Below are 16,592 nucleotides of genomic sequence, written 5' to 3' on the forward strand. Positions count from 1 at the left end.
AAGCCTATAGTATTCAAATGTATGAGTGATATGTTACGAGAACAATCTGAGCTGTTTTCCTAGTAGCAGGCCAGACTGGAAAAACCATTTTTTCATTTTAATTTTATTGGATACATAAAAGACAAATATAAAATAGGAAAGAACTTTCAGGAAAAGAGTTCCTTCAAAAGTTTTTAAAAGGTCATGATTTAAAAAAAATAATAATGAACCGACTATTCTGCAAATAACTGAACTGTGAAGAATACAAGATCAGGAAGATTTTTTTCCTCCATTTTAATTGCCATCAGAATAAAAAGCAATAAATAGAACCCTAGTTCTGGGATGCATGAAAAAGCCCATGACATTGCTGTCACCATTTACTAGAACCTTGGCTACTGAATTCTCAATGTCACTGAGAAGTTGAACTCTGAGGCAGGAGATTTGTTGTGACACCCTGGTAGCCAAAGATCGCCTCTTGCCTCCTGTTAAAACAAAGGGAGAGAAATAGAACTTTGCTTTTGTCAAAACACTCAGGCGATAGCCTAGCTGGGTCTAGACTGTGATCAGTAACCGTTTACTTATGACTTGACAACTTAAATACCTGCCAACATTTCTATCCGAATGTTTTAAATTTAGAGGGTCCCTTCCTTGCCCCGTGTCACTTCATGGCATAGAATGAATCAAGCCTCATTAACTCCCGAATTCCGTGAGCGGAAGGTCTATCCATTGCCTGCTGGCCGAGGGATCCCAGTCCATCATTTTGATGAACAAAGCACCTCCGATGTACCTAGTACAGTGTGTTGGTAAGACTACAAGGAAGTCTCAAAGCCTCTCTGCCATCTGCTTGCTCAAAGGAGAAAACAAACACAGCTCCATGCAAATAGTAATCGGTGCCTAAAACATTTCTTGGGGGACCTAAAATTGTGTCTAATATACCCCTAATATGAGCCACAAAATCACTTCAACAAAGTCTCTTTGCTGTCAATTGCATAAGAAGTCAGTTTGAGTAATCAGCAACCCTGCTGAAAAGGAGAAAAAAAATGACTCAAACCTAAGCACCAACCTGTACAAATATTTTTATATACAGAATTCAGGATAAATCCATCTTTTTTTTTTAATTTGGTAAAACAACTGTGGGTATTATCCAAAAATAGCTGACTGTTAACTAGACAACTAGCCAGATCTATAATGCTCCATGCGGACGGTGGCTGTTGCGTCTCCATCTGTACAGTCTGCTGCCTGCCTGTTCTGAATTATGGAGCGCTGGGCGGGGGATCCGAAAGATAAGGATTCAATGGCATAGGTTGCCTCTGCTCTCATTTCATGGGGGAGATATTTTTCTCTTTTATGCTTTGACAGTCGCTGATTATATAGGATTCCAACCAACCCACTCACTTTCAAAGTCTTTCTGTGTGGAGCACCTGACCTAGAGTTCTCTGAATTCCAGGTGCAGATCTGATTACCTTCAGGTGTCCTGGCTATTTGTACACAAGTATTTTCGTTCTTTCCTGTCCTTTGTGTCTTATATTTTGGCACTTCAAAACTTGGGGGTTCTTATTTCCTTTCACCTAGGATCACACTTAATAAGCAGAGAAATGCATTTGCAGATGACTCATGATCACACACTTCCGCCTCAGATGGGAGCTCTCAGCTATGAACTCTAAATCTCTACCGTGTGAGTGGCAGCAGGTAAAGGTTTTAAACTCTTTCCAGCAGATGGAATAAGTCTTGTCAGTTATTAAATTGCCACTGAGCTATTTTCAGTTGAGTTTTTTTTCAGTACTCTTTTTTTCCTAGATGATATGCAATGATTTCAAAAGATAGGATTAAAAAAGAATATTGAAAGTCCAGACAGAAATTTCTTAACAACTATTGACTTTGTTTCTTCATAATTTCCCTTTCTGCACGGGACTGTCTAAGCAGCATGGGGTTGAGAGATCGAACAATGGAGCTTGCTTGCCAACTGTTCCTGCTCTAAAATATGTAATTATATTGGAGTATGAGCTAAGTACTACTAACTTCTTGATTGGACAGCAACCCACATTCCACTTTGAATTCAAATGTAGGAGCAAGGAGTTTTGTAGAAATGGCCTTATCCAATATGAGAACTTATGCCTTTTCCACAAAACCGTGATGGTGGAGAGTGAGTGACAACTGGATTAGGCCTGAGGTTGATAACATCAAATTCAATTGTGGAGGCATGAGGGAAATTAGGAATACGAGTCTGGCCTGCAGTTGTTAAGTTAAATGATCTTAAAGAAAAAAAGAAAAAAGAAACAATTCTAGGGAAAAAATTCAAAGCAAAAGACCAAAACGCAGTGTTATAGAAGAAATAAGGACAAGGAAGATTAGTCTATAGTTGGAAACCCGCCTCAAGTGCTGGGAGAGAAGGCAATTGGGCTAGATAAGGGAGCATTATGACAAAGATAGTTGGAAATGATCACTCTGGATCGGAACTGTGTCCTGAAAGTAGGTAAAGGAATAAACATGATAAATTCTCAGTCTGCATTGCAGACCATAGTGCCCAGAATGGGGGAGGGAGAGAGGTAAATAGGGAGAGAGAGAGAGAGGGAAAGAGAGAGAGGGAGAGACAGGAAGAGAGAAGGAAAGTGCCTGCCATAGAGCCATAAAGGCAGACTGGTGGGTGGGGCATGCTGGTGGGAGGGAGACTGAAGTTATTGGTGGAGGGAAATGGACACTGGTGGAGGCAGGGGTGTTGGATCATTGTATGGCTGAAACCTAATTATGAACAGCTTTGTAGCTGTGTATTTCATGATGACTCAATTAAAAAAATAAAAATTATAAAATAAAGAAAAAGAAAGTGGAGAGTTAGGGAAAGACATCAGAATCAAGCTGATGAATCATAAATAGCAGAGCTACCCCTCATGAGAAGGATGGGTTCGAGTCTTTACCAAAAGTTTTGATTGCAGGGCTATGTCCTTTTTACCATTCCTCAAGTTGCAGGTCAGGGTTTGTTCTTAAGATGATCATGACAAAAATACTGAATCCAGGCTAGGACATGGCTTAAATGGTAAAGCACAGGCCTTGGATATGTGAGGTCCTGGATTGGATTCCTAGTTCCCTTTTGCTGTGACATCACTGAAACTGAGAAATGGTTTCAACATACCAAGGGTCATGGATGCTAAAGAGAACGTTTCCTGGAAGAGCCATAAAGGAACTTCAATGGTATTGGCTCATGGATTGATGAGTGGTTGGTTCTTTTCTTTGTCTTTATGTGATCTTAGTACTGAATTAATTAAGCATAAGAAATAGTCTGATTCCCAGGGTTGAGGGAGACAGTTTGGAAGTTAATATGAAATAAGTTCAGAGTTTTGTTAAAGATGTGAAAAAATTTAGTGCGGGAATGGAGAGCAGGATACTTGTGAAAATTCTAAAGGTACTTCTTGCCAATAACCTGTACATTTAAAAGATAATGAAAACAGTAAAAAATAAGAAAGAGTCTGACTCTAATTTTAGCAGAACATTTTGGACCACTGGAAATAATTTTGACCTTCAAGTTATAGTCTAGAATTAAAGGACTGAGAATATCTCTGACTGATCTTTGAATCTGTGTTTCTTAATCTCTAAATAAATACAAATCTCTAAATAAATACAAATACAAAGTACTGTTGTAAACACTAATAAAAAAATGACCAATCCCAAACATGGAGCTTTTCATAAAGTAGGTCCTTAAGTAAGTTATCCTAAGAAAGATAAACCTGTAAAAAGCAATTCTGATCATCCTAAACTAAGATGTGTTACTTATCTGACCAACCCAAACCACTAATAAATTATATAATTATTTTGATAAATTATTATCTCTTAAAATAGTTTTATTATTATGAAAGTCTACATGTCTTAGTCAAGGGCATGCTAATATAAAAATTAAAACAAGGTAATTGATTACTTGATTCTAAAAAGCACAGGTGTTCTTCATTTCCCCTTATCATGAATTGACCCTGGGTGCAAGCTAATGGAATAATTTTGCATCATCGTTGTCCTCTAAACATCATAATGTGGGTTGCCGTTAAGTTTTTTAAAAGCTACCAGTCATGCCAGTGACCCAAAACTGACCCAATAAACCTTGGAGAAGGACCGAGAAAAAAGCTGTGGTCTCTTCAACTTATAAGCTTAGCCACTTAAAACTTAATATTTTGTGAAGACCTAGCTGATGGATGTTATAAAAATAGGCATTTTAGGTCAACTCATGTCTTGGAATGAATTGTAATAAGTATTTGATTAAGGTTGATCCACTACACCAATAATTTTGTGGTAAGAGCCCATTGAGATAAATCTTCAGAAGAGTTCATTCTAATGCAGTTTCAAACAGAAACAAACAAAAAGCTAGTATTTATTTTTATTTTATTGTTGTGATAGAATTATGGAGTTACAAAATGGACAGAGTTGGTAAAGCTGTTAAGAACTCAACATAGGGGCCAGAGAAAGTACAGTATGTAGGGTGCTTGCCTTGCATGCAACTGACCCAAGTTTGATTTTTGGCACACCATACGTTACCTCAAACTCCAACAGAAATAATCTCTGAGCATATAATCAGTAGCAATTCCTAAGCACTGTCATGTGTGACTCACCAAAGAAAGAATTTTTAAAATATATTTGTCTTTGACTTTCACCATCTTTTGCACCATTTAAAACATATGCTTGGCACCAAATAAGTCCTGGCCCATTCTTGCCTGAAGAATTCCCAACTCTGCTCTTTTTCCCTTTGATCCATTTACCCACCCTGAATTCTCCCCAATCAAAAGAAAAGTGGAGGAACTGGAGTAATAATATAGCGAGTAGGGCATTTGTCTTGCACACAGCTGAGCCAGGTGTTATCCCCAGCATCTCATATAGTCTCCCAAGCACCACCAGGAGTAATTCCTGGGTGCTCAGCCAGAAGTAATCCCTGAGCATTGCTGGGTGTGATCCAAAAAGAAAAAAAAAAGTGCATATTTCAGTTATCTTCCAATAGGTAGTTAATAGACCATCCTATAGGAACTAAGGCTCAGATACAGAAACACAATACCAAGTTTCATGGTAGAACTTCCTCTTCTCATAAACAAGGAGATTTTCACTTTATTTTACTTTTTTTAGGGGTGTGTGGATACTGGGCTCTGCTCAGGATTTCTCCTGCTGGTGCTCAAGGGATCACACGTAATCTCAGGGATGGAACCGAGGTCAGCTGCTTGCAAGACAAGTGCCCTGACTGCTGGACTATCTCATCAAGCCTTGATTTTCCTTTCTTGGATCTTATTCTATCACTATATTAAAAGATTATCGAAATACTCAGACAAAAATCCCAAGGAATAAGTAATTAAGGGTCTTGTGATAAGACATTAAAGGGATGATTTAAAACTGCTGGGTGTTTGGGGAGCCCCTTTACCATTCCTTGTATTCATTTGAATATCAAGATCTGTTTTGCACGCTTATGGAAAGAGGTCAAATTGGATAATAAAGTGTGTTCATTTAAAGGAGAGACTGAGACAAAATTAATGGTCTGAGGTTGTAATATAGAACTTTCATCTTGTGATAGTCACAAGATAAGACACAAGCTTGTTAACACTTCAACCATTTCAAAATATCCAATATTGGCAATAAAAGCATAAAAATATAATAACTTTAAAACGAAATAGTCCTTGGAACACTGCTAGTCACAGTAATCTGCAGATAAAAAGCAAGTCAACTTTCTCTTTATTACAGTCACACACTCACCCTCAAACACTTTCCTTTTGAATGGACAGAAATGAGTTTTCTTTTCCTTTTTTTTTATAAAGCAGCATTTCAAACAATGTGTTTTCTTGTGATAAGAGATCTGTCTTAATGTCTTTACAAAAGAGAACCTTCAAAATGGTATGTTATGGGGAAAGCGCTAAGATTACAAATCACATTGATTTTAAAAGGACCCGAATTCTGTAAAATCGCTCCACCCCTTGCCAAGTTCTTTCAGGTAGGAGCATTTTTTTCCCAGGAAGATTTATGTTACAGTTATTTGTTACTTAGCACTGCTTTGTGAAGAAGAAAAAAGCTTTAAAAAAGAAGCCCACTTAAATCTTCTCCAAACTTATCTCCTACTATTTTTTTCTAATCATGGGGGTGGATGGTGTGGGTGAGGTGTGTGTATGGAGAATCAAATCAAATTAATGCATAGACTTCTTCGAAATGCCCTCTATGAAAATCCTGCTAATAGATTAACCAATTATGAAGGAAACTTTACTTTATGTTCCAACTATAGTTCCCCCTGAAATGAAAGCCGCCTTTGACCCTTTGGCTTTGTATAGACACCCTGTAAAAGAATGGAAATAATGCATTCAACCTATATTTATCACTTTGCAAAGTTACCTGAAAAATCTTTTAGAACTATTTTATAAAGTTCAAGATTTAAATTGCCATGTAATAATTTATGCATTGCATATATGGTGACAACTGGTGCTTGGCCTCTTGTCTAACAATACACTAGACAAGAATTATTACTCCATAATTCACACCCTGTCTTATCTTATTGCTTAATTAAAGCACAACCTCCCTCTACATGACAAGCAATTGGACTGTTAACATTATAGATGATTATCCGCCCTAGCATATTTTATTTTTATAACTGAACTCTCTTTTGGTATACAAGATGCTCATCTCAGGTAGATCTACCTCTGCAAACGCAAAAAATTTTATTCTTGACTTCCATTCTGACTATTGTACAAGGAGGTGCCATTTACTAAAAAGAAAGATAGGAAGGAAGGAAGGAAGGAAGGAAGGAAGGAAGGAAGGAAGGAAGGAAGGAAGGAAGGAAGGAAGGAAGGAAGGAAGGAAGGAAGGAAGAAAGAAAGAAAGAAAACTATCAAGTTTGGGGCAGTTAATAGTTTTTTGTATTGAGATAATAATGCAATATGTAAAAAGGTAAGCAAATTATTAATGTGATGGCTTCTGTACAATATTTTATTAGTTCTAATATTAATTAAACACTAAAGATGATGTTTATGTGCATGTACTTATAAAATCAGAGTAAAAAAGCTAAATATGTAGGGCAAGAAAAACTTTAAACTTTACTGAAGAACTTAGAAGAGATTAAATAAAACTTAATCATGTCTATATGAAAAAGAATATTATATAGCATTTAGGTACTAGTTTCTCTAAAATGCATTTATGAATTTCATAACAATTGCTCAACTAAATAAGTTAACAGTAATTATTTTTAATCTGACAAATTGATAGTAAAGATTTTAGGCTGTGTAATCTAAAAAGAAGATCAAAGAGATAATATAACCACAATGCCCCAAAAGGGGAGAGGAGAGAGAGAGAGAGAGAGAGAGAGAGAGAGAGAGAGAGAGAGAGAGAGAGAGAGAGAGAGAGAGAGAGAGAAGAACCTTCCATAGAGGCAGGGGTGGGGGGTGATGGGAGAGAACCTGTGGACACTGGTATTGGAAAATGTCACTTGTGGAGAGATGGGTACATAATACTGTAGTACTGAAGTCCAATCATGAACATCTTTGTAAGGGTCTATCTCACAGTGACTCAATAAAAATTTAAAAAAATAAAATAAAATAGAAAGTTAAAAAAAGAGAGATAATACAGGGGTTAAGGCAACAGTTCCTGATTTGATTCCTGGTACCATATATGGTCCATATGCAAGAGAGACCTTTGAACACAGAACCAGGAGTATCTGCTTAGCACCCGTTGGTGTGGGCCAACATATTTTCCCCAATCCAATTTTTAAAAATAGACCAAAGAGTCTGGAGTGATAGCACAGTGGTTGGGCTTTCGCCTTTCACGTGGCTGACCCGTGTTCGATTCCTCTGTCCCTCTCGGAGAGCCCGGCAAGCTACGGAGAGTATCGAGCCCGCACGGCAGAGCCTGGCAAGCTACCCATGCATATTGGATATGCCAAAAACAGTAACAATAAGTCTCTCAATGAGAGACGTTACTGGTGCCCGCTTGAACAAATCGATGAGCAACGGGATGATAGTGACAGTGACAGATCAAAGATGGGCTGGGTATGTAACTAAGTGGTAAAGTGCATGTCTTGTATACATGAGACATAGGTTTGATTCCTAGTATTGGAAGAAAAAGGACAAAAAAAATTCCTCCAACATTTACCTCTATTCTATAGCCCTCGCACTATATAGTCAGCTGGAAGCTTTATAATTGACTGAACAGGGAATATACATACCTGTATGCATGTATCAACACTCACTATCAAACATGAATACTTTCACTCTTCCCATTGTATTCCTCTACCCGTCCTTCCATCCTCCTTCCCTTTGGTAAACACAATATTTTTGACACAGTTGAAGAATAATTTCTTGCATTTCTTGCCAGCTTCTGCTTATTTAAGTTCATATATGTGATTGAGATTAACTGGTGACCCTCTTTCACTTCCTAACTTGCTTCCCTCAGGAGACTCGCTATTCCTTGAAGATTTTCTACTTTACGGGATTCTCGCTATTCCCTCCACTGGAAAGTCAGGGAGATGTGAATACTTGTATTTGTCCATTCACTATCCTATCTTAATAGTTATTGTACTTGTGTTAGCCTCTTATAAACACTGACACAAATATGAGTGTTATCTTGATTTCACAAATAGCTGAAATCATTCTGCTATGTTAATTTGAGGCATCCATTCTGTAATACCCACCACCTTCCAATTTAACTCATCCTATAAAGGACTGATCCAGCTCTGATATCTACCGCCTTGTGCCATGATTCCTCTGCCTTATTACCTTACCTTCTTCAAATTCATGATCCTGCACAGTTGTCATCCTGTTTCATACACTGTCAACTCATTTGTTCCACTTGAGATTTTTAATATCCATTTGGAAAAACTCAGGTACCATCAAACCCAACTTTCTGTCTTATCTGCACTTACACAGTTAAATGTGCTGAACAAGTGTTTACAACCATTTAGACCAGCCTTCTTTTAAATTTGTCATCATTAACCTCAATGGCACTTTTGTGCTCCCAGGTTATATTCCTGGACCACACTATTCCTCTCCCTTGCTATTTCATACTCTCTATCTCCTAATAGCCTCTATTACCAAAGTTACAGCCACAAACCTTGTTTCATTTGTATGAGGAAACAAGATGAAATCAGAAGCATATTCTTCAACTTCTGCCATCTTGGACTTCCCTTTCTGCTTTTTATGTTTCTATGGGCCAGTTTTCCTCTCTGGCTTCTGCTCCACTTTTACATTAGTTTCAATCTCCTCTTATCTATCCAGGAGAATTCAAGAAGTTCTCTTTCATCACCAATTTACCCTATCAATTGAATCACAATAAACAATTGTGAAATCATTCAAAGGAGAAAACTTTTTTCTCTTTTGCCTATATTTACTATTTTTATTTTTGTGGGAGGGGACCCTTTCTTAAAAAAAAATTCCTCTGAACATTTGTCCTCACACACCAATTCTAACTTCTCTCCCCTCATCTTCTTGAGCTAGCAGTGATTATGTTTTTACTCTGTCACACAATGATCCCATTCAGTATAAAGACCCCGTTTAACAAACAGTTTAACAAACAGTTTCCTCTTGGTTTCCGCAAAACTATACTTGTCTGGTCTCCAACCTTGTCATTGCATAACTCTCCAAATCTGTACTTCTTAAAATTGAGGTTCCTATGTCAAATCCTTGATTATTTTTTATCTATCAATAATATCCCTCTACCTAATTTCATCCAGTCAGCTTAACTATAAAGACCATTCCCGTACTGTGAATTGCTAAAATGCCCAGATCTTATCTGAAAACTCTTGGGTTATACTATTTCTGATATTTGGAATAGGACATCTAAAAGGAGTCTCATATGAAACAAGTCCACACCATTGACCTGCCAACTTTTCCTACTTATCTTCACCATTTTGACAAATTATAATTACATTCTTTTAATTGCTTGGTGCAAAAACTTGGGAGTCATCCTTGGTAGTTCTTGATTTCCCTCTCATCTCTTATCTACTAGCAAATTCTGTTAGTACTATCTTAAGAACACAGTTAGAATTCAAAGCCTTGTAACAACTATCATCCTGATCAAAGTCACTATCATCTTTTGCTTCATTTGTACCAAGTTTCCTGAATAATGTTCAGCCTCTGACATTTCTCCTCTCTAATCTAGTGCCACCATAGCAATCACACATTTAAAAAACTTGAATACATTCAATCAAGTCATCTTTCTCCTAAGAATTTTCTAATATTCCAATATAAAAAAATCCTTTAAAAGTTTCTATACATTAGAATGAAAACTTTTTTCTTATGTATATGGGCTGGAGCGATAGCACTGTGGATAGGGCGTTTGCCTTGCACGCGACCGACCCAGGTTCGATTCCTCTGCCCCTCTTGGAGAGCCCCACAAGCTATCGACAGTATCTCACCTGCCCAGCAGAGCCTGGCAAGCTACCCGTGGTGTACTCAATATGCCAAAAACAGTAACAAGAAGTCTCACGATGGAGACATTACTGGTGCCCGCTCAAGCAAATTGATGAGCAACGGGATGACAGTGACAGTGACATTAGAAGGTAAAAAAAAATCTATAAATAGGTACTACGTACCTAGTTCTATCATTCTCCTCTTCTCTTCCTTCTTTGTCCACGCTCATGCCTAATCTAATTGTATTAGCTCATGCCTAATCTAATTGTATTAACCACTGGGCTACTTTCTACACCAGGTTTTTCTTTGCTAGAACAATTGCTTATCGTCTCTTTTTTCCCCCTTCTTGGAACTGTTTGCTAGTTACCTGCAGAGTTCTTTTCACACCTGCTTCAAAATTACCCCAGTGAGATATTTTTGATTTGTAAAAGCACTTCCAATCAACTCACCCTCTTCTATTTTCTCTACAATACTAAGCATTCTCTCTCTTTCTTGCTCTCTTTAATTCTCTCTTTATACTTTTTCTAACCCCTCTTTCTCTTGTTCTGTTTATACTTTATCTCTTCCCTTAAGAAAAAAAAAAGAATATGAACCTCATGAAGACACAGCTTTTTAAAAATCTGGTTTTCTTACTATTTAAATCTAAGCATCAAAAATTATGCTTGCTACGTAAAACACCCTTGAATGACTATTTGTTGGGCTGATTCATAAAAAATATGTAGAAAGGCACAGGTGTATGTATTTTTATGGAAGATACTAAATGATTACTAGTAACTATTAAAGGAGGAGAGATGTTTTGGCAAATTTTGGTTCTGAAAAACCTGCAAAATCTCTAAAATTATTATCAAGACTAGTCAACAATTTACCTGGAGACCAAAGAACAGTTGAATAATGAATTTTCCAGTCAAATCAATAGTCCATGGAACCATGTACACCCTGAATAAAATTTGGGTCCAGCAAATGACCAACACAAAGATGTACAAGAGAAGGGGTACAAGAGAAGAGGAATCAACATCTTTATCACTTCATTCATGTGTCAGTGAATATAGGTCTGATTGTGGTGTAATCTAGCAACTGGACACTAGTCCCTGTTTAGAACAGAGCAGAGAAGATTTGATTAGCTTGAGTGATTGGCTGTTATATTAATGGGTCCATCAGAGGCACAAAGTCCCTCTCTCCTCCTGGAGCTGACTTGGCTCTATTTCATAATGACTTACGGTCTTCTGTCAGACATCAGCACTTTGATGAAGCAACACACATGAGAAACAAACAACCCAAAAGGATACTAATTCAGGGTACAGTTTGTCACTTTAATTCCAAAGGTATCAGTATGGCACTGTTGAAGTATGCTGTTTTCTTTGAACTGTGTTCAAACTATGTGAAGTCTAGTAGAGTTATCTGCCAGTTTATTGACATATGGTTACTTCTGCTATTAAAAATATTTCTACAGATCTGAGACTAATGAAGCACGCAGTGGTACTGCCTTTTCATGATTATTAAACACATGCATCCTCAGGAGATTGGAGCACATTTAGGTCATTTCAAGCACGATTTCCTAGAAAACCACTTCATCGGCCACACCTAGCATACATAACACAGAATGTGAGATGAAGAATGCAGCAGGCACACATCATTACAGCAAATCCAAATACACACGTGGGCTGAGGGAGACACATGCTCCACGCTCATTATTTCCAAACAAGTTTTAAACAGTACTCCACGTTATTCTATTCATGTCAAAGGCACCAATGCCTTAAATTTGGATACTGCGAGACACCAAAGAATCAAAAGACATTCCAGAAAGGAAAATGTTTCATTTTGAGTCCATTTCAAGAGAGACCTGATGTTAAAAGTATTTTAGGTGTGTTTTATTTTATTGTTTTATTTTTAAGAGATTATCAGCAGAGGACTTTCTGATCGTTCTCAATTTTTCTCTACATTGGGTCTCTCACTGGTAATAATAAAGCTATTTTGATAGAAATGTAGCTATCTTAGGATTTTAAATGGGGCTTCACATTTTTGACAATTTGAAACAGTAGGTATAGCAAACAGCTGGAGTGATAAAACTGTGGGAGCACAACTGACCCTCCTGCATGTTTTAGGAATTCAAAGTCTTAGAAGTCTTTGATTCTGCTTACTAGGATGCAGTGATTCCCCCTAAATATTTTCTGCTTCAGGCCCCATTTCTTTCCATAAGTTTTCACTCTACTTACTGTATGACTAATATTTTAGATGTTTAGACTTGGTACTTGACGTTTCAATTATAAACCTTATTCCATATTTCCATTGTGGCATCTTCTTCTTTTGCTCTCACTGCTTTCCCACTTCTGCTCATTTCTCTGGGGTTACCCTTTTTACAGCTTAGTGATCATTAGCTTAATAATTTGGAGGGAGAAAAATATCCAGCAGAGCCCAGAGTTTACTCCTAAGTCTGTGCTCAAGGAAAACTCCTTCGGTACTTGGGGAAGCACATATTTTTGTAGGAAATTAAGCAAGGTTGGCCACATGCAAGGTAAGTGCCTTCCTTACTCCTCTATCTCTGTAGCCCTGCTGGATTATTTTTCTAGTGTTTGTTTTCTGGCATTACATCTGGCAGTGCTCAGGGCTTACTCCTGCTTCTGCACTCAGGGATCACTCTTGGTCTCAGGAGACCATGAGGGGTGCCAGGGACCCAACCTGGAGCTTCTATTTGCAACGCTTGCATCCTACCCAATGTCCCTCCAGGCCCACTGAATTTCACGATATTGTTCTCATTGTGATCTTTATCCGCTTGTGGTCAATTTACTAAAATATATGCTGTAAACTGCAAACAGTGTTTGTATTCTGTTTGCATGATGTTTATAGTTTAGTGTTTTAAATGGACAATGGAATATTCTCAAATTCCAATATTCACCTTTCAAACCATACCTGAAGCACTGGGTTTTTTCTAATAGTTAAGGTATTTTTTAATATTGCTAAATAAAAAATGTCATATAAAAATGAGAAAGTTTAATGTGATAGTTTAATGTGATAGCTTAATGTGAAAGTTTAATGTCTTTATTTTTTTTTGAAGCAGAGATTACTTTGTCTGAATTTTATTTTCATTTATTAAGTCAACTAAATGATCTCAAGTGGTTTAGTAGGTTCTGTGAATGTTAGGGTCTCTGAATCCTTATAGATTTCTTTTAGATAGAAATAAGGGTCAAAAAAGACTTATAATGGTCTCTTACTTAGACTGGGGATGAGGAATGTTGACAATTAGTAAATTTCTGAAAGCTAAACTCAAGGACAACGAGTGGATTTGATTTCAAACAATCCCTCCATAGCATATGTGCTGGTTGCTAGGAGACACAATTTAATATCAACAAACGATGCCAAGTGATTTTTGCATACTGTAATTGGCTTGCAAGTTTTGCTCCTTGAAAATTGCAAAGAGAATGTAGTTATTCAAATTTAAATGGTTATGTTAAAAATGCTAATTTTTATAATTAAAAAAAAAGCCCTGCACAACACAAAACCTACATCTTCAAGCTGAAGAAAAGGACAGCCTTCTGTGATAATCAATGTGTGACAGTCTGGAAAGTTTCTCTCTCACCCTGTGGGACAGCAAAGAACATATTGAAATAACTTTTTATGCTGGTCTACTCACCTAGCTTCTCTGATGAGTTGGCTCTAGAAAGTCTATATAGAGGCAGAGCTCAATTAGTGTAATTTATGTATCCTTGGACGTCAATCATTCCTGTTGAGAGGTGGGACTCTCGATCTCAGTGCATTAATTAAGCGCTCATCTCAGCAGAGCCATCTTTCTACCTAAGGACCCAAAAGAAAGTTTTAATTAGATTTTTAAAAGCAAGTATGTCATAGACGCACAAGCAAGTCGAGTTCTTCTGGAGATAATGTGAGGCAACAACTGGAAGGGATATTGCCAAACAATTGCAGAGGGCACTGAGTTTCAATCACCGGTAGCGTGACGGGTAGCGGCTAGAGAGGGAGGTGGGTGATGTCAATCTCCAACATGGGTTTCGGCCCTTCCAAAGTCACTTCCTGGAAAAAACTGAAGTTCTGACGATGTTGTTTCATTGCCAACATCATTATTGGACCCCTGTCTAATTATTGATGCAGGCTGATGCTGATCAGGTGCAATTACGACATGGGGGGGGGCAGTCAGGAGTTGTCTCTGATGGCTGGCTTTTTGTTCCAGGATCCCTTCTCACTGAATATTCAATGGGCAATACAATGCAAGTTCAGCAAAAGGGAGTGAGGGAACTTGCACACCACATCAATTTCATTGGTTCAGTGATGGAGTGAGTGTGCCATTGCTGGCTAGCTAAAAATATAGGGACTCGAGAGAGGGAAAAATCTAGTGAGGCTCATGGTTGTCAGCTGCTTAAGGGAGGCTGGGTTCGCCTACAATGGCTTGTGTGAGGCCATCAAACATACTCCTGAGGGCTCACTTGGGAAATAATAGATACATTATTGATTAAAATATTTATAAATTAAGAGAGGGGAAACAAATTTTAAAAGCTAGTTCAGATTCTAGAAGGGAAATACATCTCCTAATAGCTATTAACCCCTCCCCCTCCATAATTAAGGGGAAGCAGGCATGCTTGGGAGAACAGAAACAAATGAGTTTGCCAATGTGAAGGAAAAAGCAAAAGGAGAAAACAAAAGGGTGGGGGGACAGCAAGCCATAGTAGGCGTCGCTTCAGGAATTGGGAGAAAGAAGAAGTCTACTGCTATAGGCACAGACAAAGGGAGAGATGTGGAAAATCTGCTTTGGGAAAGATGATAAACAGTGGAGAAATTGAAACTCCAACACAATGAGCACAATATAAAATGATGCAAGGGTTACACGAGACAATGTACAGGCAGGGCTGGGACTGTGGACAGATGTTTCGGTAAGAGAGGAGAGAGCAACAGCCCAGAACACGTGTTCCAGAGTTTCTCATTACTAGTATATTTCATCCTGTTTTTCTAAGGGTGGGTGTTTAGGAAATCCAGTTCCTGGATACACGATAAATTTACTACCTAACTCACATACCTGACACGCACTGAATAACAGCAACAAACCTGACAAAAGCAACTATAGATTTTACAGGTATAAGGCTGGTGTGGTACATTTCTGAATGAGAGTGTACAATGAAAACGTTATGATATAGGCCATTTGTCAGAAGAAGACTGCTGGAAATTGTAACCCATCATTTATGTTAATGTTCCTAAAGATATTTTATTATCCTTTACCCACTCTTGCTTCTCACATATTTTCCCAACGAGTTTGCCTCATTTATTGTACTGTATAATGTTTATTGCACAAAGCATGCTGCCATAGTCCCTAGACACAAGCTGAAGGTTGTGCTGGTTGCACCAATCTTATGTGCCTGATAAATTTATGTAATACAACACCAGCCAGTGAGAACCATTATTGTGGGCTGCCATGTATCTTTTTTGTTCTCATTTAAGTCACTGTGTATTCCAAAGTTCAGTGACCCCTTGGACAACATGGACTCTAGGATGCTTACATGGTGACATTTCATGAACATGCTTTTGTGTTTTATGATGACGTGCAATTTGTTTAACTCAAGACTCTCTGTTACCCAAGCTATGTTATGCTCAACTCTTATTATAGGAAATCACATCATTTTTCAACTGGTGATCTCTGAGATGGAAGACAGGAATGTCTTAAAAGGCAAACATATTGAGAAAAAACACATCTTGCCGTGTGCTTTCTCCTTCAGTTGTCAGCTTTATTTTTCCCCTGAAGAAGTTGCATGCAGTCTGTGATCTGAAGACTTCCTTCAGTGATTTTGACCATAGCCACTCTGTTAACATCCCCTGTCAGTTACTCTGGGCCCTGTGACTTGATTAAGAGCATGACAGCAAGACTAGCTTAAAGAACAGGCAGTAGATTTTTCTACTTTGAGTCAAAGATATAGACTGCTTAATTGACAGCTTTAAATGAACTCAACTTCAGCAAAGTGAGCCTTCTCCCCCGAATGGAGATTTCCTTGTTTTTCCCTGTGAATTTCCCCCAATGTAGAGAAACCTTTTGAGGTCAGCCTAAACAGAAGGCTAGCTCACAGGACGTCTGGGACAATGGATCATGCTAGGCTTTGTACCTGGCTCTCAAATTGGTGGCCATGTTGCCAGAGTGTTCCAAAGAAGATAACTTGGCATGTGTTTGGAGAAGGGCATGGGAGAGAAGAACTGGTACATCTTCTGCCCAACACTTATCATAGGAAATCACATGGTTTTTCAAAGATTCTCTGAGGTCATAGCACTAGGAAATCCTTG

General features: G+C 38.0%; 1 protein-coding gene across 4 annotated transcripts in view; it reads right to left on the reverse strand.

Annotated features, from left to right (window-relative positions):
• Positions 1-16,592, reverse strand: part of TENM3 (teneurin transmembrane protein 3) — a 1,301,134-nt gene that overhangs the window by 998,465 nt on the left and 286,077 nt on the right. For all 4 annotated transcript variants that reach the window (XM_055131945.1, XM_055131963.1, XM_055131957.1 and 1 more), the window contains exon 2: positions 13,951-14,111. The gene's annotated coding sequence lies outside the window, so the exon portion shown is untranslated. The remainder of the gene's footprint in view (positions 1-13,950; positions 14,112-16,592) is intronic.

Source organism: Sorex araneus, chromosome 1, assembly GCF_027595985.1.
Source record: "Sorex araneus isolate mSorAra2 chromosome 1, mSorAra2.pri, whole genome shotgun sequence".
NCBI classification, from domain to species: domain Eukaryota; kingdom Metazoa; phylum Chordata; class Mammalia; order Eulipotyphla; family Soricidae; genus Sorex; species Sorex araneus.